Source organism: Anolis sagrei, chromosome 4 (assembly GCF_037176765.1).
Source record: "Anolis sagrei isolate rAnoSag1 chromosome 4, rAnoSag1.mat, whole genome shotgun sequence".
NCBI lineage: Eukaryota > Metazoa > Chordata > Lepidosauria > Squamata > Dactyloidae > Anolis > Anolis sagrei.
Window position 1 is genome coordinate 170284089 of NC_090024.1, and position 22085 is coordinate 170306173.

General features: G+C 41.3%; 1 protein-coding gene across 10 annotated transcripts in view; it reads left to right on the plus strand.

Moving 5' to 3' along the window:
* The window catches only part of DAB1 (DAB adaptor protein 1), a 787489-nt gene that overhangs the window by 515891 nt on the left and 249513 nt on the right, over positions 1 to 22085 (plus strand). For 2 of the 10 annotated variants that reach the window (XM_060773587.2, XM_060773586.2), the window contains exon 1: positions 13284 to 13633. The exons of the other annotated variants lie outside the window; for them this stretch is intronic. The gene's annotated coding sequence lies outside the window, so the exon portion shown is untranslated. Of the gene's footprint in view, positions 1 to 13283; positions 13634 to 22085 lie in introns of those variants that run through there. 10 annotated transcript variants of the gene reach the window in all.

Below are 22085 nucleotides of genomic sequence, written 5' to 3' on the forward strand. Positions count from 1 at the left end.
ACATTATAAAAAAAATCTAATTCATACAATGGGTTTTATTAAGTTTTGAAAAAAGGAAGTTATGCTGCCTCACCCTGTATAATGCTGCTATTGAGATAAATGGGATGTTTGAAGTGCTGATCTTTGGTTGGAATAATTATTTTTTTAAAATAAAGTTTAGATAGGATTAAACCTGAAAACATTATACACTCAATAGAAGCTGCACTGAATGGTAATTGTTACCATTAGTGAAAACCCATCTTCTATACGGTCTTGTGTGTATATGTGTGCATATTTGGATGGAGGTGGATATTTTCTACCTTCTCTTTTCTTAAGAAACACCCATTATCTGGCAAAACTTCTTAAACAGCAGTGGCAGATAGCCACTCCTTCAAAGGTGCTGGGTTATTTTGGGGTTAGGTTCTTTTGAAGTTTAGATTAAAGTCCAAATAAGATGTGACTCGGAAAGTGCCACCTACCAGTATGAAATACGGTAAAACCTCCATAACCATGGAAACCATACCTGCAGTTTTACCTTCCTATTTCTGGAGGAGGAAATGGTCTCCCTAAGAATTTGCTAGCTCCTGTAATCTAGGCTATTCTGATGGGTTTTTCGATGGGTCTTTAGACCCATCAGAATCCTAGAGGAGATTTATGGTACACATGGACCAGCATTTGCTAATTCAATATGGTCCAGCCAAGAAGTTGCCATAAGTATGGGGACATTTTGTTATCTGATTAACTTCTGCTTGTGTTAGTAAGCTTTTGGTCCTGTAACAGCCATTATATTCCTTATGGCAATAGTGTAGATGCCCCTAAAATTATAGCTCCATTGTTGCACAGGGCCCAACTTACTGCTGTTATACATGCATATTATGGATTAATCTCAAAGATCAACAGAGAAGGAGGCCCTTCTCTCGCTTCCATTTACATCTTAAGTGTAGTTGGTGGGGATGAGGGAGAGGGCCTTCTCAGCTCTGGAACTCTCTCCCCAGGGAAATTAGACTGGCACTCACCATGTCCACTTTTTGCAAGGACCTAAAAACATGGATGTTCCACTGTGCCTATGATTAAACAGTTCACCAGATAACTGACCCCCACAACTATAATTTACTATCAGCCCCTACACTTTATCACTATCCCCTGTCCTCTAGAACTGGCATTCCAAATGACATTGCCCTTCTAGTCCTAATTTATTATCAGCTCTTGAACTTTCTCCACCAGTCCCTTTCTGGAAACTATATTGCACAAGTTCCTACCCTCCAAGCTCAGTGTTTATTACTGGTCAGGCTATTGGTTGTTTTATGATATTGTCTTATGTTGTTGTTTATTTTTTGCATTGTGTTTTTAATCTATGTCTGCTTGGGCTTGTCCCCATCTAAGCCACCCTGAGTCCCTTTGGTGAGATAGAGGCGGGATACAAAAATAATGTTGTTGTTGTTATTATTATTAATATTCAAATTTCATCTCTTCGACACAGTTCCTTCCTTCTGACTCATGATTGTCCACTGGTGAATGTTTGTATGGGTTTACAACTGATTTATGGTGTAACTGACAACAGACATTTACTTACTCAAACAGAGTCCTTGCTATGGGCAAGCACATTGCTGCTGCCACTACGTAATACAAAAAGTGTGGGTGTGTATGGGAAGGGGGGTAGTGTTCAGCACAGCATTCTTCTCAGACAGTCATTGGTTATAATCAGTTTATGAATTCATTTCCATAGGATTTAGTGGTGGCTGATAACATAGCAATAAACTTTGATTACCAGATGCTATTTACTTGTAATCATATAATAGTTATAACCCAATCTTATGTCACATCCTTCTGTATATTTATCTAAAGCAGTCAATTCTTGCTGCTGTTGATTTGTTTCCAGTAGAACTTATATTGAGAGAAATTGCATAGGATTGCGGCTTTAAAATGCAGCATTTCACTATCAGTATTTCCAACTGCTGAGCTTATCATCGCTGGGGAAATCCTGAGCTACCATTCACACCTCAGTGAGTCAGCGACAGCTGAGCCTAGTTGACACACAGCCTGAGAAAAATGCTAGGCTCCTTTTTGAGTGCATATAAATGGGGACTTTTGGCATGAATGACAAGACATGGAATCCTGAAGCTGCTAATAGCTTTATTGCAGTTTTCTAAAGGTGTGTGGGAGTGTGTCGATACAACATAGTAGCCTGAAAAACTGAAGGATTTTCATTCTTTGGTGGTCTGTATCTTTATTTTTTTCTGGTGTGGTTCTGTGCTTATGTGTTAGTTTTTGAATAGACTTCTATCCTTCTTTTTCACAAGATTGAAACTAAATTGGTTTAAATCCTGAGATATTTAAAAATGCATCAAATAAATCACCAGAAACTGGGAGATCAATAAATCTAATTCTCCTGAATATGATACACATTGACAATGCTTCAAGGTATTTTTAAAAAAATTAATACAAAAAGCAAACATGAGTCTTCCATTTTATATAAGGAGAAACATTTTACCACACCACTGAATATAATAGAACCTAAGCATCCACCAAGTTTTTATTCACAGAGGGTTCTGGAACCAAATCTTCAATACTATCTCTCTCTCTCTCTCTCTCTCTCTCTCTCTCTCTCTCTCTCATATATATATATATATATATATATATATATATATATATATATATATATCCCCTTCATCATTCAGAAGGATTATCTGGGAAATCCCTGCCAAAGAGTTATAGTGTTGTTCTTCAGCAAAGTGTACTAGAGCTTTCTGGTGGAGAATCCTATATATCTCACAAAAAACAATTAAACAGGATTTCATGCAATGAAGCCATAGCAATAAGTATTTCAGTTAAAGTGGTATCAGATAGTGGTGCATACATAAATAATTGCATGGAAACAATCATGTGCATATTAATACACACACACTTCAGTCTCTTGGACCTTATCACATTGGGATATAATACATTTATATCGGTATGCAGCCCATATTTTTGAGGACTAGATGCATACCATATTGAGACGGGATGCATACTCCCCTCATCACACCTGATTATTATGATTCTTAGGATTTGAAAATGCTACACTTTGCCTCATCACACCACGGAAGGCTGGCTCCTCCCAATTGGTTCAAAACACCCCCTACATCGCTCTGTGACCTTTTAAAAAGTATAATTGCTGATGGGATGCATAGAGATTTTCCTATCACACAGAAACAGTGCTTCGGCAATGGAAGAATCCAAATTATTTTTTTAAAACATCTGCATATAATCCATTTCTGCGATGCTTTGCAGACAGATTCTGACAGAATACTGATGGGATGGGGCAAACATTGTGTGATGGGACCTATTCAAAATCATTCTCAAACAGTCTCAGAAATTGAGTATTTCCTAATGTGATAAGGTCCCTTATCTAGTTCCTCTTAAACAGTGGTCCCCAATCCTTTTTTTGACCAGGGACCACTTGCTCAGCAACCACTTTGACCAGAGACTACTTGACGAGGCCCCACTCTCCAACATTAGTACCAAAAGGGTCACAAATCAGTTTTTGGTCAACTTTAGATTTGGTTTGTAGTGCTGATTCAGAAAATTGCATTGGATAGACCACATCAGCTCCAGTTTCTGATATAGAACATATGCCATGGTTACCAATAGGGAAGGAGTGACAGGCGGCGTGAAAGGAGTGAAAATAAAATAAAATAAAGGGGAATGAGGCTCGTGGACCAGATTTTCATCCTCGCAGCCCACTGGTGGTCTGCAGCCCACAGGTTAAGAACCACTGCAGTTAACTGATCTTCCACATCCCCTGCTTTCTTTATTGCAGTCTCAATTCTAATTAATGATTGAGCCAAGGTATAGAAAAATTCAAACTATTTCACTGACTACTTTAAATTTAGGTAAATCATCTGTGGCCATTATTAATAATCAATTCACAAAAAGTTAAAACATAAATGTGGAGAGCCAACTGTAGTTCAACTGTGAGATTCCCAAAATGTGCTACTAGAACAGAAACAAGGTGGAAGCTAAATATTTTCCACAGTGCTGAGAAACCCTGTAAATAGATGAATTGGATTCATGAAGCAAAAGAGAGAAAGCTTAAGCTGATGTTTGTTTTTGCCTTAAAAGATCAGGATGAAGGGGACGAACATGGAGTTAACACGGAGCCAGGAAAAACACTGTAGTTGGTGTCTTTATGGCTCCAGTAATACCAGATCTTCTTTGAACACCATTGCTCTGTGATAGAGCCACGCTAATATTTCCTATTTGACTTGGAGGCTCTGAGGTTACAGGACTGGCTTGAAAAGGACATAAATTGTAATAGGTCTCATCCTAAGTTGTACCAAAGTCAGAAATGAAGAAGATAACATGAGTGGTTAGAAACTGAACCCATCTTTGTGGGAATGAGTGATTGTTTTAGGGTAAATAAATACAAAAATATGTAGAAGCACAATTGAACTGATGGTAAAGATAGAAAAGAACAATTATGAAGTTAGGGGTTGAGAGAAATCTCATTGTGAAAGAATTATCTGATTGGATGATTTCTCAGAAAAACTTGATGTTAATCTACATAGACTGATAAACTGAATCCATAATGATATTACATTGTTTATTTATCTTGCAAGCCACCATTAATTTCTTCTACTATAGCTCTGCTGAGTCTGCAGTTCTTATACATACTTTCTGAGGAGAGCACTCTCTTCTGGGAGCAACTTTTATTGAACTAAGCATGTGATGTTTAAATAGACTTGTGCATGACTGCGTGTGGAATTTATACAAAAGTATGCTCGTTTGACTCTACCTGTTTGGGAGAAAGATCCATGAGCATTTAAATGTCCTCATTCAATTACATTCAATAGAAAGTTATGAACTAAAAATATTTCACATTAAATTGGAACAGATTGCTTATGGTAACTCTTGCATAATGAAAGGGTACAATGAAGAATTGCAATTCAAATTACATTTCAGGTCTCTTCAATTTTTTATTTTTTTAATAGAAAATTGCACAGTATAATTACCCACAAGTTCATTTGCATTCATATTGAAATCACATGAGCTATTTTGTTCTTTTATATTTAAAGAGGTTTTTTAAAAATTCTGACTCAAATCAGGCAAATTTCACTAGTGAACACTAAACTAATGCTCTCATTTAAAGTTTTTTTTTAAAAAAGTATACTAGCTTAACAATTTACAGAAAACCTTTTTATATATCATCAGTATCTGAGTTAAATGAGTTAAGTGTGGTGTTACACTTAGTTCAGGTTCTAAAACTCCAGGTGTTTGGCCTGTATGTCAAGTTCCTATCTGTCTTCTTTTAGTTGAAGATACGTAACATGCTTTGTTCCATTGGATTGATCTAGGCCTTGTTTACATTGCCAAAATGATGTAGACTTGCTACTCAGTTGTTGCAGTAAATTCACATGATACACAGGCCAGATGTGCAACACCGTCCACTGCATCCAGCCATTAATTCACTTCAAGCAAATGCACGATCTTTCTCAGAGCTTCTTGGAAGCTCCAGAGTGATTCCACATTGTTAGAGGTGTGGGCAGCTGGATCAGGCTGGATCTCACTCCAATGGACCTACTGCTGCCTTGCTATCAGCAAGCAGATCTTTCTCAGAGGCTTGCTGCCAACATTACATTTCTGGTGAATTCACATTAGGTACCAAAACACTTGACCAAAAATACAATATTGCCAGCAAGCTTCTGGTGGGGAGCTGCTTGCTGATGATCGGTCAGCAGTGGTGGCAGCTGCAGTGAACTGATGTCAACCATGTGGATAGCCAAAGGTCTTCCCAGGCTGCATTGGAGAACCTTTAAATGGGAGTTTTTTTGATAAGTGAAAGCACAAACTTAATCTGCTTTTTATATTGTATTTATATGAGTCACCTTGAACACCGAATGTCAGAATGTGAGGTGTGCTAAGAAAGAAACATAAAATATCTTGATAACTATATAAAAATATGAGGAAGGGCTTCCATTTTTACAAAGTACAGAAAACATGCTTACTACAACTGCTGTTACTAATTCATCATCACCAACAACTTATAAATATATTTATCGCTTTTGAAATCCAATAACATTTTATCTAGGAATATTAAACAACATTCTGAATTTAGAATATACCTTTGAATATTCTGTGCATCCCAAAGTAGTTTGGTTTGTTGTTGTGGGCTTTCAAGTTGCTTTCAACATATGACAACCATAAGATGAACCATTATGAGATGTTCTTAGCAAGATTTCTTTAGCAGGGATTTGTTATTGTTCTCCTCAGAGGATAAGAGAATGTAACTTGCCCATAGCCACTCACCAGGTTTCAGTGCCCAAGTGGGCATTTTAACACCTGAAGCCCTTGAATGACTCACAAGACATGACATCACACTGGATCTGAGTTGCCTGATGCTTTTCATAGTAACTTTGTTTTATTTGCACCATGCTCCCACTGAAGATTCATTTACATGTTATGTGAGTAAGATGGGTCCATTGAAGTGGTTCCTCTGTTCCATAAGTTGAATGATTGCCACAAGCCTTATCCCTGTTATTCAGATATAAGAATATCGGTGGTGGAACATACAAATAACTTAAAGTTGCCTTCTTCTGGAGATTCTGCCTAATATGCGAATGTTGGAGATGAAGGAAGCCATGCAGTCATTTTGCCCCTTCCCTTTTAAGCACTTAACGTGTAAAAACACGCTAAAAGTACATCCTCAGTTTAAGTATGTAGTAAACTAGTTCATAGGTTGTGGGTAGTTTTAGGGATCAGATGCTTGTCTAATTTTCTAGAAGATACAGGAAAAGTTCCTATATGAAAATGGGCATGTGGAAAAAATAGCTTGGTGCATGCTTCATTTTTCCTATATGAACACTATTACCCAGAAGTACATTGCAAATTTTCTGTAGTTTGGCTGCCATATGCTCTTACATACAGTGACAAGTCATCATCATAGTACTATGATTTTGTGCTGTTTTGGAATGTACTGAGAAATTACAGCCAGATCCTTTGCATTTCTAATGAAATAAATGAATGGTAATCATTTATTTGAATTACCTTTGTTGAAGGAAAACAGTATGTGAAGCCAGAAAATTGTTGTAATTCAGTGGATTAAGGATGATTGTCCTCATTCTTACCCATCTCTAGGATCTCACACAAATTCAATAAACTTTCTTTAGTTTTAACACATGGCTTTCTTAGGAAACCATGTGAATGCCTCTGTTTTGTAAGGAACAGACCGGGTGCTTATTTGTAGAGGAGCTGCTATCATAGAATAGGTTTAATGGGTCGTGAATTTTGTGTTGAAAGGATAGCATCTCTATGACTTCTGATCTGCTTGCAGTAGACCTATTGCCTTAGCAGCAAGTGCATTAGACTACATATGCTCAGCTCATTGACTCTGAAGGTAGCAGCCCTAAATGCCTCATTAAATTTTCATGGGTGACTGAAACAAGCCACAAAAAAGAGAAAAATATATAATGAAAGCCCTCATCACATTACTTGTTATTATGATGATGTTTTTTGTAGAAGAAAAAATACAAACAAAATGCACACGGATAACAGCAACACTTTCGAAGAAATAGTTTTCAGTGGAGATTTTTTTTTTTCAGATTGTGTACACAGTTCCATTCAAGAATCCTGCTTCAAATGATTTATTAATGAAAAATGGCTGACATGCTATTAAGGAACATGCAAAAAGGCATAAGGGTATGCCACAGAATGAAGTGTAAAATGAAAACAACATGGTACTGTGCATTTCAGTCAAAAGATTGCACAAGTTTTGCATCCAAAAGGTTTCTTGAAAGAGAGATCTTGTTAGATTGAAATGACTTTAAAAAATAAAGAACAAAAGAGAAAATGTGAGATTTTATGTGGATATGAAAGAATTTAATTAAATTATTGTAATTGGTAATTTCAAGCACTCCTCTTATTTTCCACCTTGTGGCAGAGAATAGCTCTAAGTATATGCAAGCTTTAATGCCATTGTTTAAGGAAATCAAGGCCCAAGCTACATTGATCATTTAATGCAATTTCAAAATGCTATTGAAGAAAGTGGTTTTGCTGTGCACTGCAGATGATTGCATAGGAATTCCTAGAACCAGTTTGAGGACCAGATGATGATGGCATAAACCACAGAGCACTGATGTGTATTAAGGGCTTTCTTCCACACACTTTTGTGAAAGCTTGTTGTCTGGCCACCACAGACTACAAACTACATTAAATGGTCAGTGTAGATGGGGCCTTATTGAAATTGGCAAATTAAAGGTTTTGTTTTGTTTTTTTCAAAATGTCGCTGCTCCTTCTCCCACCAAAGTAAAAGAAAGGCAGAACTGAAAACATTTATTTTGTCCTTGGGGAGAAGACAAAGAACAATTACCTTCCAAAGCTTGAATATCAATAATAATAATAATAATAATAATAATAATAATAATAATAACAACAACTTTATTTTTATACCCCGCCTCCATCTTCCTGAAGGGACTCAGGGTGGCTTACATGGGGCCAAGCTCAGATAAGAGAGTTAAACATAGTACATTAGAGTGTGTCACAACAATTTAAAACAACATAAAACAACATAATACAAAATTTAAAACAAGCATCAAACCAACAGCAATAACATAATTCAAGCCTCAATATGGGTGGGGGGCTTGGTGCATAACAGATCGGAGGATAGGGCCAATTAGTAAAGTGCATAGAGAGTGTGGCAGCGGTAAGGATAAGAGCAATATAAAAGAGGTCAACTCTAATTTTGGATAAAACGATAGTAAAGTGCATAGTCAAATTTTTGGGTCCTAACTAGGGACAATTGTCAAGGGAAATGTTTACTCAAATGCACAGCCGAAACCTCCATGTCTTTAGATCTTTTTGAAAAGTGACTTAGCTCTCAGGTGTGCTTTTTCCTTAGCCAATGGTGCCACAGAGAATCACTTTGCTTAGGTATTAGGGGTGTGCAATATGACACAAAACCATGGCATTTTTCAGTCCCATTTTCAGCTGACCCCTCATTCTGTTTACTGGGAAATTGTTGAAATGGAGGGGGAAGGAGGATGCCATTTGTGTTCAGGAAAGACTTGGCCCATTTGCTACAATGGGGAAACTTTAGAGGCTCATTTCTCAGTCATTTTTAGGTCTATCTGCATGAAACCTAACTCAGTTGTAGACCACCTTTATGATGGCAGGTCTGCCAAATTACATAATAATTCATCAGTTTTCATGACCAGGTGTTTTATTGGCTGAGAAACACAGAGAAAAAAACTTTCAACTCCCATCATGCTGTGGGAGGAGCTCAGAGGCATTTTCAGTGCCCGACCCATGCAAGTACTGCTGGGAAAGCAAGTTCCCAGCAGGGCCCTCTCTGGAGGAGGTGCCTAGGAAAGTTTTCCAAATGAAATGATGAAGAACACTGCCAGAGGTGGGAGAGAAAGAAGAGAAGGAGCCTCCCACGGCAGGCGTCTGTGTCAGGTACAGTTAACCCCATCACCTGCAGTAGCCAAAAGATCTAGCTCCCGTTGATTTGTTTCGGCTGGCCTTCTGGCTTCCCCCTACCCACCCTGTTCTGGGGGATTTAGCAAATGTATCACTGAATTTTCTGAGTCACTTTTAGTCCAAAAGTATGACAAAGAAAAAAAATACAAACATTGATGCAATTATAGCTTATTCTCTTTTAAATACCATATTTACTCAAACCTAATGCTCACCTTTTTTGGCTACATTATGTTGCCAAAACTGAGGTGTGCAATGGTGTGTTAAAATTGTGCACTACCTGTGTGAAAAGGCCCAGAGGAACCTGGAACCCTGGAGTCCAGAAAGGGAGGTGGTGGGATGCGAAGAGGCTGTTTTCTGGTAGCGGCAGTAGCCTCCAGGCACCTGGAGAAGGAGGAGGAGTGCTTGGCTGGTGATAACTGCAGCCCTCAGGGTCTCTTGCCTTTCTTACCTCTAGGCTTAGTCCCATGCAGTTCCCAACTGGCCTTGGTCATGAGGATGGCAAAACCTATTCCTTGATTTTGAAGGCCTTGTGAATGAGGCCAGTTGGGAAACCTTTGAGGCTGGGGAGTGTGACAGCCTTGGCTTGACAGAAGGGCATGTCTTCCCAAATTCATTCACGCTGCCTGCTTCCCTGATGTGCTATGCCTACACTGTTGGGCACATTATATTTGAGAGCAAATCCATTTTTTGTAATGTGCACCTTCCAAATTGAGGGGTACATTACATTCAATAGCACATTATACTCAAGTAAATGGAGGCTGTGATTGAATATAGTGATGGCATTGCTGTCACGCTTCATAGCAGCAGAGAAAGTCTTCACTTGAGAAGCTGTTCAAGGCCCTTGTTACAGCTGCCTGGGTGATTTCAACAATCTTGAAGCTATGCATTTTGAGGTGGGTTTTGAGGTTAGGGGAATCACATCACACAGAAGTCAGGGCTGTACAATGGGTGGGAAAAGCATTCACACAGGGAACAAAGTATGCTCAGGCCTTGGAAGCTGATGGAAACCACTTCGGATCCCTCTTCATTTTCTCCAGGGACAAGATACAAGGAGGACGCTCTTTGCTAGGAAGATGCAGACTACACTGAGGAAGGTCAAAGTGTGTGCCTCTGTTATTTCTTTCCTTTCCTGACCCACCAGAAAATCTCATTACTTTGGGTATAGACCAGCGTTTCTCAACCTGGGAGTCAGGACCCCTGGGGGGGCATGGGGAGCAGAGGCGGCCCTAGGTAATTTTCAACAGTAAGCAAACAGTATTTTGCCCCCCCCCCCCCGGCCAATCAATCACTGATATATATTTTCTGTTCGTCGGGGGAGTTCTGTGTGCCATATTTGATCCAGTTCCATCATTGGTGGAGTTCAGAATGCTCTTTGATTGTAGGTGAACTATACATCCCAGTAACTATAACTCACATATGTCAAGGTCTATTTTCCCCCAAGAGCACCTCAAGAGCACCCCGGGGCAAAATCAACTATACTGCAAATGCTTACTTTGCGTAATGGGTTGAGCCGCCCCTGATGGGGAGTGATCAGAAGGGTTACCAAAGACCATCAGAAAACAGTATTTTATGTTTTATCATGGGGGTTCTGTGTGTTAAATGGCCCAATTCTATTGTTGGTGGGGTTCAGAATGCTCTTTGAGTGTAGGTGAACTATAAATCACTGCAACTACAACTCTCAAATGTCAAGGTCTATTTGCCCCAAACTCCATCAGCGTTCACATTTGGGCATATTGGTTATCCATGCCACATTTGTCCAGATCCATCATTGTTTGAGTCCACAGTGCTTTCTGGATGTAGGTGAACTACAACTCCAAAACTCAAGGTCAATGCCGACCAAACCCTTCCAGTATTTTCTGTTGGCCGTGGGAGTTATGTGTGCCAAGTTCAATTCCATCGTTGGTGGAGTTTCAGAATGCTCCTTGATTGTAGATGAACTATCAATCCCAGAAACTACAACTCCCAAATTTATTTACTTATTTTTTGTAGTATTTGTATACTGCCCTTCTCAACCCTGAAGGGGATTCAGAGCATCTCACAGTGACAAAATCAATCCTCCCCCAACCCCACCAGTATTCAATTTTGGGCGTATTGGGTTGTTGTTGTTGTTTATTTGTTCAGTTGTTTCAGACTCTTCGTGACCTCATGGACCAGCTCACTCCCAGCTCCTTCAGAGACAAGCCAGTCACTTCAAGGATACTATCCATCAACCTTGCCCTTCATTGGCCCCTCTTTCTTTTTCCTTCCATTTTCCCCAACATCATTGTCTTCTCTAAGCTTTTCTGTCTTCTCATGATGTGGCCAAAGTACTTCATCTCTGCCTCTAATATCCTTCCCTCCAATGAGCAGTCGGGCTTTATTTCCTGAAGTATGGCATGGTTAGTTCTTCTTGAAGTCCAAAGCACTCTGAGAATTTTCCTCCAGCACCACAGTTCAAAAGCGTCTATCTTCCTTTGCTCCTTTCCTTATGGTCCAGCTTTCACATCCATAGGTTACTACCAGGAATACCATTGCTTTGACTATGCAGATCTTCGTTGCCAGTGTGATGTTTCTACTCTTCACTATTTTATCAAGATTGGACATTGCTCTCCTCCCAAGAAGTAAACGTCTTCTGATTTCCTGGCCGCAGTCTCCATCTGCAGTAATCTTTGCACCTAGAAATACAAAGTCTGTCACTGCCTCCACATTTTCTCTCTCTGTTTGCCAGTTATTGTCGGGTATTTGTGCCAAATTTGATCCAGTGAATAAAAATATGTCCTGCATATCAGATACTGACATTACTATTGCTGACACAATAGACAAATTACGTATTTGTGTAGAGTGCAAATCCCTGAGGGGCACCCTTGAGGCACCCCTGGCTATAGCAGGGGACACCGTAAGAGCCTCTTTCCCAACTGGAATTCCACCCTGACCAGTTTTCATACACTCCCCAAATGTCTAGCATTGCAACAAATAGAAAGTTTGATTGTAGAAATGCAGGCATCCAGTGAAAAGGAGTTGGCATGGGCAACGTGACAAAGAGAACATGAAGACAACCAGCGTGTGAATTATATATACAGACCTGGGCAATTATCATCAATGTTGAATTAGAAGGAATATTATGGTTGGTCTATGCTCCTGTTCTGTGGAACTCATTGCCTCCATATATTAGAGCAATGTTGGAGTTGTGACCTTTTGTAAAGGCGCTCAAGACTGGGCTGTTTGGTTGTGCATTTAAGTAAAGTGATCAGATCTAATTTGCCAAATAGTCACTGTTGTATGTTTTTATGTTGAATGTTTTTATATTGTGTAAATGCTATTTTAAATTGTAAGTCGCTTGGAGCACCTTGGTGGAGAGCGACTAATTAAGAGTAATTAAGAAATAAAGTGAAGTGAAGTGAAGAAATAAAGTGAAGTGAAGGTCACCACAATATGAGGAACTGTATTAGGGGGTCGAGGCATGAGGAAGGTTGAGAACCACTGATAGAGACCAATTATACAAATCTCAGGATGTCTCTCTCTCCCCCCCCCCCCCCCCCCCCGTTTTACAACTCTGGAAATGGGGATTGAGGGTGGGGAACCCACAGGGGCTTGCAGGATTGGTTTTGCTGAGGCGATGTCGCTCCATTTGAAATTCCCTCCAGAGTTGGCGGGATGTCCCCCGTGTGTCAAAGCAATGGGGCGAGTGGAAAGCAGATCTAGACAGACAACCATGCGCTTGCGGGGGAATCCGGCAGTGGCTTCCCTTTCTCCCTCCTTCCCTTTCTCTCCCTCCACGCCTTGTCCACACGGGGGACACCCTCGCCGCGCGATGGGGAATAATAATAAAAAAAGGCGCTCAATCCCCTCTCTGCCCACCCCCTTCCCCGCTCGCTTCGTGGAAGGAAGGAAAGCAGAGAAGAGGAGGAGGAGGAGGCGCTCGCAGCAGCAGCAGTAACAACCGCTAGCGACCCTCCTTGGAGGCTTCTCCGCTCCTTCCCCGCGCGCCCCCCTGACTCTGGGCTGGACTCGTCCGGGGCCCTGAGAGGGCAAAGGCGGCAGGGGGCGGGGGCGCCCAACCAGAGGCGGCAGCGGGGGGGAGCAGCGGCGGCGGTGGTAGCAACAGCAGCCATCGGGATGGAAGGGGTGCCTGAGCCAGGCGAATAGAGCTGCAGCCAGCAGCCTGCGCGCGAGAGGCGGAAGGGAGACGCGGAGCCATGGCTTGGAGCTCCAGGAGGGCGAGGTGAGACTCTCGGGGTGTGTGTGTGTGTGTTGCGTCCGGGGATATTCCGGTCTGGGGACTTCGTCTTGGATTTGAGTCAGTCAGTGCCTTCTCTGAGGCGAGCGTGGCGTGGCGGGGAGTCGTCCAAGGGGGCGAGCCATTGTCCACCTGCGTGTTGCTTCGCCCTCAAGAGTGGGCGGAAAGAGGGGCTTTCCCACTCGCGAACAGGTGCTCTTGCCCTCTGAAGAGAGGAAAACAACGTGGACACGTGTAGGGTCGAGAAAGAGCGAGAGAGAGAGAGAGAGAGAGAGAGAGAGAGAGAGAGAGAGAGGCGGTGTCCAATAAAAGAGACCTCGTTTCTTTCCCTCTGCCCATCCTCTGGAGTTTGGCTGCGCCCCTTGCCCTCTTCTTGTATTTCAATGGAGTCTCCCCCTTCCCCCCCCCCCGCCTTGAAAGCCCTTCTCCTGGCGCGCTTCCCCCCCCCCCCCCCCCAAGGGCTCAGGCGCCTCCCCTCAGAGCAGAGCCAGCCTCGCGTGAGGGATTAAGCGGGCTCCTCGCCTACAAAGAAGCGTGTTTGGGAGGCAGGGGGGGGGAGGGGCCGTTGGGGGTGCCTTCCCTGCCTCCTTGGTCCCCTCGCCCCTCCCCCTTTCCCCTCCCAGGCGCGGCGGGAAGGAGGCTCCCCTCTAATTGCTCTGGCGAGGAGAAACGCTCCCAGCTCCTCATTATTTTCCCACTTCATTACAAGGGGAAAGGCTCTCCAGGCGCTGACAGCAGGGATCGTCCCCGACGCGCCTTCCAACTTGTCTCAGAGTCGCTCTCTCTCTCTTTCTCTCCCTCCCTCCCTTCTGCTTTGGAGGAAGTTTGCGCCGCTGCTGCTGCTGCTGCCGCCTGGGTGGCTTGGAGAAACTCCACCGTTTGGGAAGAGAGCGTTTCACACCACTTCGGCCTCTGCTTGCAGAGACGTGCACTGGAAATCCTGGAAACCGTTTTGAGGGCTGGATGGGGATGGCACAAACCACTGAGGCACATCAAGGCGCCTTTGGTGGGAGTTGGTTGCCACGCCACCACAGTTTGAGGCTAGCTTCCAGCTGCATCAAATGGCCTGGGCAGACTTCGGCCCTCCAGGTGTTTTGGACTTCAGCTTTCCAGCAGCTAAAAAAGCCAATGGGATTTTGGCCTGCATCAATAGGAGTATAGTGTCTAAATCCAGGGAAGTCATGCTATCCCTCTATTCAGGCATGTAGCGGGGGGGGGGGGGGGGGGGGCTGAAATTCTCATGGTGGTTCGCGAAAAGGCCTTACTGGTGCATTATTTAAACTGTTATGTTTATTCATATCATGATCTGATCACCATACTCAATATATCCCATATGCATGGGGGTATTGGAGTAATGATACAAAAGGCTTGCTAGGCTAGACTCTCTTTCACTCAGACTCACCCCCCCCCGAAACTCAGCCCCCCCGAAACCCCCCTGAAATTTTTTTAGCCCCCCCCCCCCCCAAACGAAATCCTCTATTCTGCCTTGGTCAGACCACACCTGGAATACTGTGTCCAATTCTGGGCACCGCAGTTTAAGGGAGATGTTAACAAGCTGGAAAGTGTCCAGAGGAGGGCAAACCAAATGACCAAGGGTCTGGAGAACAAGCCCTACAAAGAGCGACTCAAAGAGCTGGACATGTTTAGGCTGCAGAAGAGAAAGCTAAGAGGTGACATGATAAGGGCCATGTATCAAGATGTGATGGAAAGTCATAGGGAGGAGGGAGCAAGCTTGTTTTCTGCTTCCCTGGAGACTAGGATGCAGAAAAATGGCTTCAAACTACAGGAAAGGAGATTCTGCCTGAACATGAAGAAGAACTTCCTAACTGAGAGCTGTTCAGCAGTGGAACTCTCTGCCCTGGAGTGAGGTGGAGGCTCCTTCTTTGGAGGTGTTTAAGCAAAGGCTGGATGGTCCTCAATTTTGGTAGGGAGTTAGACTGGGTGGACCACAAGGTTTCTTCCAACTCTTATGATTCTATGATTCACAATTCCTAACCGCCTTGGGCCCTTTCCTTTTCTCCCTCAGCTGAATTGTGGGAGTTGCAGTATAAAACACCTGGAGTGAAGTCTGCCCAGGCCTGGTGTAGATGGGGCCAAGTTTTGTGAGATGCATGCATAGAATCATAAAGTTGGAAGAGACCTCATGAGTCATCTAGTCCAACCTCCTGCCAAGAACCAGGAAAATCACATTCAAAGCACCCCTGACAGATGGCCATCCAGCCTCTGCTTAAAAACCTCCAAAAAAGGAACCTCCACTACACTCCATGACAGAGAGTTCCACTGCTGAACAGCGCTCACAGTTAGGAACTTCTTCCTCGTGTTCAGGTGGAATCTCCTTTCCTGCAGTTTGAACCCATTGTTCCACGTCCAGGGGAGCAGAAAACAAGCCTGTGCCCTCCTCCCTATGACTCCCCCTCACATATTTATACATGGACATCATGCCTCCTCTCAGCCTTCTCTTCTGCAGGCCAAACAATCCCAGCTCTTTAAGCCACTCCTCATAGGGCTTGTTCTCCAGACCCTTGATCATTTTAGTCGGCCTCCTCTGGACCCATTCCAGCCTGTCAACATCTTTTAAATTATGGTGTCCAGAATTGGACACAGTATTTCAGGTGTGAATAGAGTGGTAGCATCACTTCACACTAACTTGGGTGTGTGTGTGTGTCTTTTTTAAGGAGACTGACTTTATTTTGCTGCCCCTTCTTTGAGACCTCTCAAGAGAGCAGAAAAGAGGAGGAAACCCAAATATGTGATTCTGTGAGCTTATTATTTATTGATCTCGGTGTAAAGGTTTTGTTCACAAAATGCCATTGGAAGTAGAATGTGTTGCGAGCCTGCGTAATCGTTCTCATAATAAACAGTATACAATGTCATGCTATTGTGACAGCCTACAAAAACATGCCACTTCTGCGTTTTTGCTAATACGCACACTTACATACCAAATGCCTTGGTAGTTTCCCCAGGGCTGTTCATGAGGTAATTGCACATCAGAGAGTCAAGCAATCTTTCTCATTTCAATAGCGCTTCACAAAGAAGGAATTTGACATCCAAGTCAGAGAAAAGGGAAAAAAGGAAAGCTGTTATTATTTGCAACTGTGTTCAGCTTTGATTTGAGCCTAAACGTATATATGATCCAAGAGATGATCTTGGGTTGCAATCTGTCTCCTTTTTTTAAAAAAAAAATAAATAATAATGCCTGAACATCATCATACTGCTCTCTACTGTCCATTTTAAAAAGGTGTGTGATTGACTGGGCTCATGTTATGAAAAGCCCTTATCATCTGTGAGTGGGCTTTTATTATTTTATGATATGTAAGGAGCTCAACTCTCACTTCACATCCACAAAGGAACAACATTACTTAGAAAAGCATCTGGGTCACCATGTTGTAAGTCAGGAAAAGGGCTATGAGACATTTAAAAACAAGTTCCATGATCATTTTACTAGAACACAGAAAAGTTACATTTTTGGCCAAACTAGCAGGAGGTAAAGTGTCTAGAATGTGATTTTCCTGCTTCTTGGCAGGGGGTTGGACTGGATGGCCCACAAGGTCTCTTCCAACTCTACGATTCTATGATTCCATGAAAAGTTTATGTATGTGGTTTGAGTCTCCTCTTCTGCCAAAGTAAGGATTATGTGACCATGGAAAGCTACTAAGGAAATAAAGCCTAGCTGACTGACTTCAATACCTTCAGATGTTTTAGGTCATCCGTTAATCTGCTCACATATAAATACACCACTATCATGTGAAAGCTTTTCATCTGTGCAAGCTACTAGATGCTGTTGTACAGGGGTACAAGACACAACAATACAGTGTGCTTCAGCACAGGTTGAATAGCGTCCAGAAAGTTCAGCTGAGCAAAGAGCTTTAGCCAGATTCCTACCTGGGGTATCAAGAGGTAGCAGAGAAAAAGCACCACTGGCTGCTGGTCTGTTTTCCAGCACAATTTGAAGTGCTGGTTTTGACCTATATAGTCCTATAGAGCTTAGATACATGTTTTTTGAGAGACATATGAGCCTATCCATGTTCTTCCTTTCTCAACACTTTCACAAGTGCATCTGATAGGAACATGGGAGAGGTCCTTGTCTGTGATGGCTCTGTAATTCCTTTCACAGAGAAGCAAGTCTGGCTCCTTCCTTGCTCTCTTTCCATAGTCAGATGAAGACCTTTTTTTGTTTCAGCTGCTCTCTGAAGTCTAACTGCTCATAGGGCAGAGGTATGGCCAGTATTACAAGGGGCATGCTAATTATTTCCAACTATCTAGATAATGTAATTGTATTTTAACTTTTTCATAATTATGAACTTTTAGCTATATCTCTTTTAACTTTTGTAAGGATCCTTGAATTTCAGGCCAGGGGGAAAAGTAAGATACAAATTAACAACAAGGAGTCAGCGTGGCATTGTAGTCTGAGAACCAAGGTTCAAATCACTAGCTAATGCTTGACATACTGTTTGCCTCAGAGAAGTCTCTAACAGGTACATCTTGTTGTTTTTGTGGTTCTTCAAATGATTTCTGAACTATGATATTGATTTCAAGATAAACATACCTCAATGTTTTCTTAACAAAATTTTCTCAGAATTTTTTTTGACTTGCCTTCCTCTGAGACTGAGAGTGTGGGAATTTTCCAAGGCCACACATTGTGCTTCATGATCAAATGCGGAGTTTCAATGTTTGACTGAAAAGTTGCAGTCTAACCCTCAAACCATTATACTTCACTTGCTCGGTTTCTCCTTAGAATTGTCATAACTTGGAAACAACTTGAAGTCACACCACCATCACCACCACCACAAATTAACAGAAACAACTTGACTGTTGGGACTTTTTCAACCTTTGGAAAAGGTTGCAGAGTTGATTGCAGGACACCTTTTGGAGGATATAGCCTCCTTCTTTGGGTTGCAGCTTGGCTGCACTGGTCAGAATCCAAATCAATATTCTCAAACAAACTTGGAAACATAACTGTAGATATTAGGGCTGGGTGGTTTCGTTCGTTAATTTCGTAATTTGTTATTAATTCGTTATTTTTTTATAACGAAGCGATATTGAACCATTCAGGAGCAACTAAAAATTGAAACGAATTTTTCAATTCGTTTCGTAATTGTTTCGTAATTGTTTCGAAATCATTTCGAAATCGTTTCGAAATCGTTTAGTTATTATTTCCGCATGTCTGGTGCAAGTTTTATAGTTGTTGTTTGTTTTATCAGTGAAAAAAAATATAATTATCACACCAACAGTCAACAACAGAGGGAGAGGGAAGCTTCAGAAGTTCCCCCTGTCCCATTTGGAGGTTTTTTTAGTGTATTGCCCGGTCGCGTCCGCCATTAACGAATCGATTCATTATTGTTTCGCTATTGTTTTGTAATTTCCGAAATTTCGTAAATTTCGAACTTTTTTTAAAAAAAAATTCGGAATTCTTTTAAAAATCGAAACACAAAAACCCCCTAAAAATGAATCGAGTTTAGAAACAAAATTTTCCGTGGTTGCCCAGCCCTAGTAGATATTCACCATAATGTCTATTCCAGTGGTTCTCAACCTGCGAGTCCCAGGTGTTTTGGCCTGCAACTCCTAGAAATCCCAGCAAGTTTACCAAGCTATTAGGATTTCTGGGATTTGAAGGCCAAAACATCTGGGGACCCATAGGTTGAGAGCCACTGGTCTGTTCCCATTTGATTTATCTATTGCTTTTGTAATAACCAGGTATGATCTGACAAAGTTCAGTGCTGTGAAAGACCGCAGACATGCTTGACAGTCAATTATAGCAATATCAGTGAAGCTGAAAGAACTCTGCAAAATTTTGAAGTAAGAAGGGTGGACATTTTCAGGAATGTGGAGGTGAAATTCATTAGCAGTTGTGGCAATCTCACAAGTGTTCGATAGCAGACACTGCCCACTGTAATGTCTTAGATGGCCTATTCCATTAGACCTGATGCTATATAGAGAGCCCCTAAAGTAGGGTTGTGCAATGGTAGCGGATCAAAGGGCAATGTCTATGGTCTATTGACCATATTTTCCCAATGTGACATTATTGAAAACTATGGCTTATCAAACCAGAATATTTTGCTGTGTGAAACAAGGCAGGAAGGGGAGAAGTGAGGAAAGAGCTGTTGGTCTCATAAATGTTTTTAATTTTTATATTGTGACAGTTGAACTAGGTCACTGAACTCAAATTAGTGAACCACAATAAGTAACCTTAAAATATGCATGGTTACAAGTAACAATGCCCTTTGTTCTGTTGAGCTCTCTGGAACCATTTTGCAACTAAACTTTAGCGAAAGCTTTCATTTTATAAGATAATCCAATGACAGCCAGAATGCTGTAGAGGCCAGGGTTATAATCCCTCTTGAAACAGGGAATTAACTTGGTGACTTTGTGCAAATCACACTTACTCATCCTTAGAGTAAGGTGATGGCAAACCAAATCTGAAGAAATCTAGCCAAGAAAACTCCTAGTCTCACCATAAAATAGACAGTGGTCTCTCTTACACCACTCTATATTTTATGGGAAAGGATTTTTGTCTCATAATATCTGTTGTATTCAATTTCTCTTGCAGGAGCTAGAACTCACGAGTAAAGAAGTAAAGGCAATCTTTCTCCTTGTATCTCAAATTGTCAGGTAGATGTGTATGTGTGAATAGGAAGTACCATTACAGTAGGACTTCCACGTTTGTAAGTTTAATTTTCACAGATTTGACTATTTGTTCTTTTTATCAATATGATCTGTCTAGAAATCTCTAGATCCTCCAGTGTGGTATTATGGTCAACTTCCACTGGGAGAATCATGCTGGAAGATTTGTAGAGTGAACGCCATTAAAGTTGACCATAATTTGTGCTTGTGGACCAAAAGAGTCCTTCAGAGAACATCTCAAGTAGATGTTACACTGAAAGACCAAGATATTCAGATAAAGGTGTTCTGTTAGGTTTTAAAAGTGTTTTTTGTTGTTGTTTGTTTTATTTTCACTTTTCTAAGAGTCCTGTGCCCCTAGCCATACCAATTGTTAGGAATTGTGGGAGTTGAAGTCCAAAACACCTGGAGGGCTGAAATTTGCCTTGGCCTGCCCTAGCCCCCATGAAGTGGGAGGGCCAACTGTAGTTTTACAATTATCCTGTTGGAACTAGCTGCAGAGAAGTAACCAAAAGAGGGCAAAGTTGTAGTTGTTATTTCAAAAGACCCTATCCATCTCATAACTTTGACTGTTAGGGAAAGGATCAAATCTGTAGTAGATTAGAAATAAGGTAATCTGAGATATTTCAGAACATTTTCTTAAGGGATATTGTTAATTTTGAGATACTATCAATCAGATTTTTTTAAAAGTCCAAGTTCAACCGAAATATACACTGCAACAGATGCCAATGTATTCCCTAAATAAACTGTGTTAAAGACAGCCTCCCCCTCCTTTCAGGTACAGTAGGCCTTTGATATACGGTGGAGTTTGGTTCCAGGACATCCTGTGGATATCAAAATCCATGGATGCAAAGTTGTTTGCAGCATTTGTGGTCAGATTTCTATGATTTAACAGCTATATGTTTAATCCAATTCTTCTGAAAAGTAAAAATGCTATGGCCATTTATTGGTTTTCTTATAATCAATGGAGATACATGTGAATATAATTGCTGATGAGAACATCTAGGATGTAGTAAATATGTACCTTCTCTGTTGGTCTCATCTGGCATTTCTGTGCATTTGATTGGAAACTCTGCACAGGAATCTAAGTGAAAAGGCTCCAAACTCCTGGATATCTAACATACCCATTCTTCTGTTATCCGTACTGTAACACAGAATAGAGGCCCCATCTACACTTCCATGTAATCTAGTTTCTGAATGCATAGTTACATAATTTGTTCAGAAGACCTTGGACATACCATCTATGTACTCTTATTTATGCTTAACTGCAGAAAGTCATAAGTAAAATCTGAGAAATCTATTTTAGAATGGCTGGATCGTCGAAGTTTTTTTGGGGAATGGAAAAACCACAGTCTAATAGCCAATCTATGAATAAAATTCATAAATCTAGTGAAGTGTTTGTCATTTCCTAAACCTATTAGTGAAATGAGACAAACATATTCTTCTCCACAAAATTGTTTCTAAACTAAATATTTATTTTGGAGGGAACTATTTTTATTACTATAATTTATTTTGACAGCCTCCTAAATTCTGACTATGTGTCTGCAGTATTTAATCACCTTCATTGTTTGCAGCCATTCAGACAGAATAAAAATTAGTTATTGTTGATGAAGCTCATCTCACAAGCTGTTGCACAGTATGTTTCTATTGCTGTGTACAGAATTGTGCAAGCTGCAGAGAATATAAGAAGGATCCGTTAAAAGAGAAGGGACTAGTAACAGCCTGGTGCTTACTCTTGTATTCATGTAAAAAAGAATAAGATATTTTTTGTATCTTCTACCTGCTATAAGGAGTATTTGCCTTTAACAAGTGGGTTTGA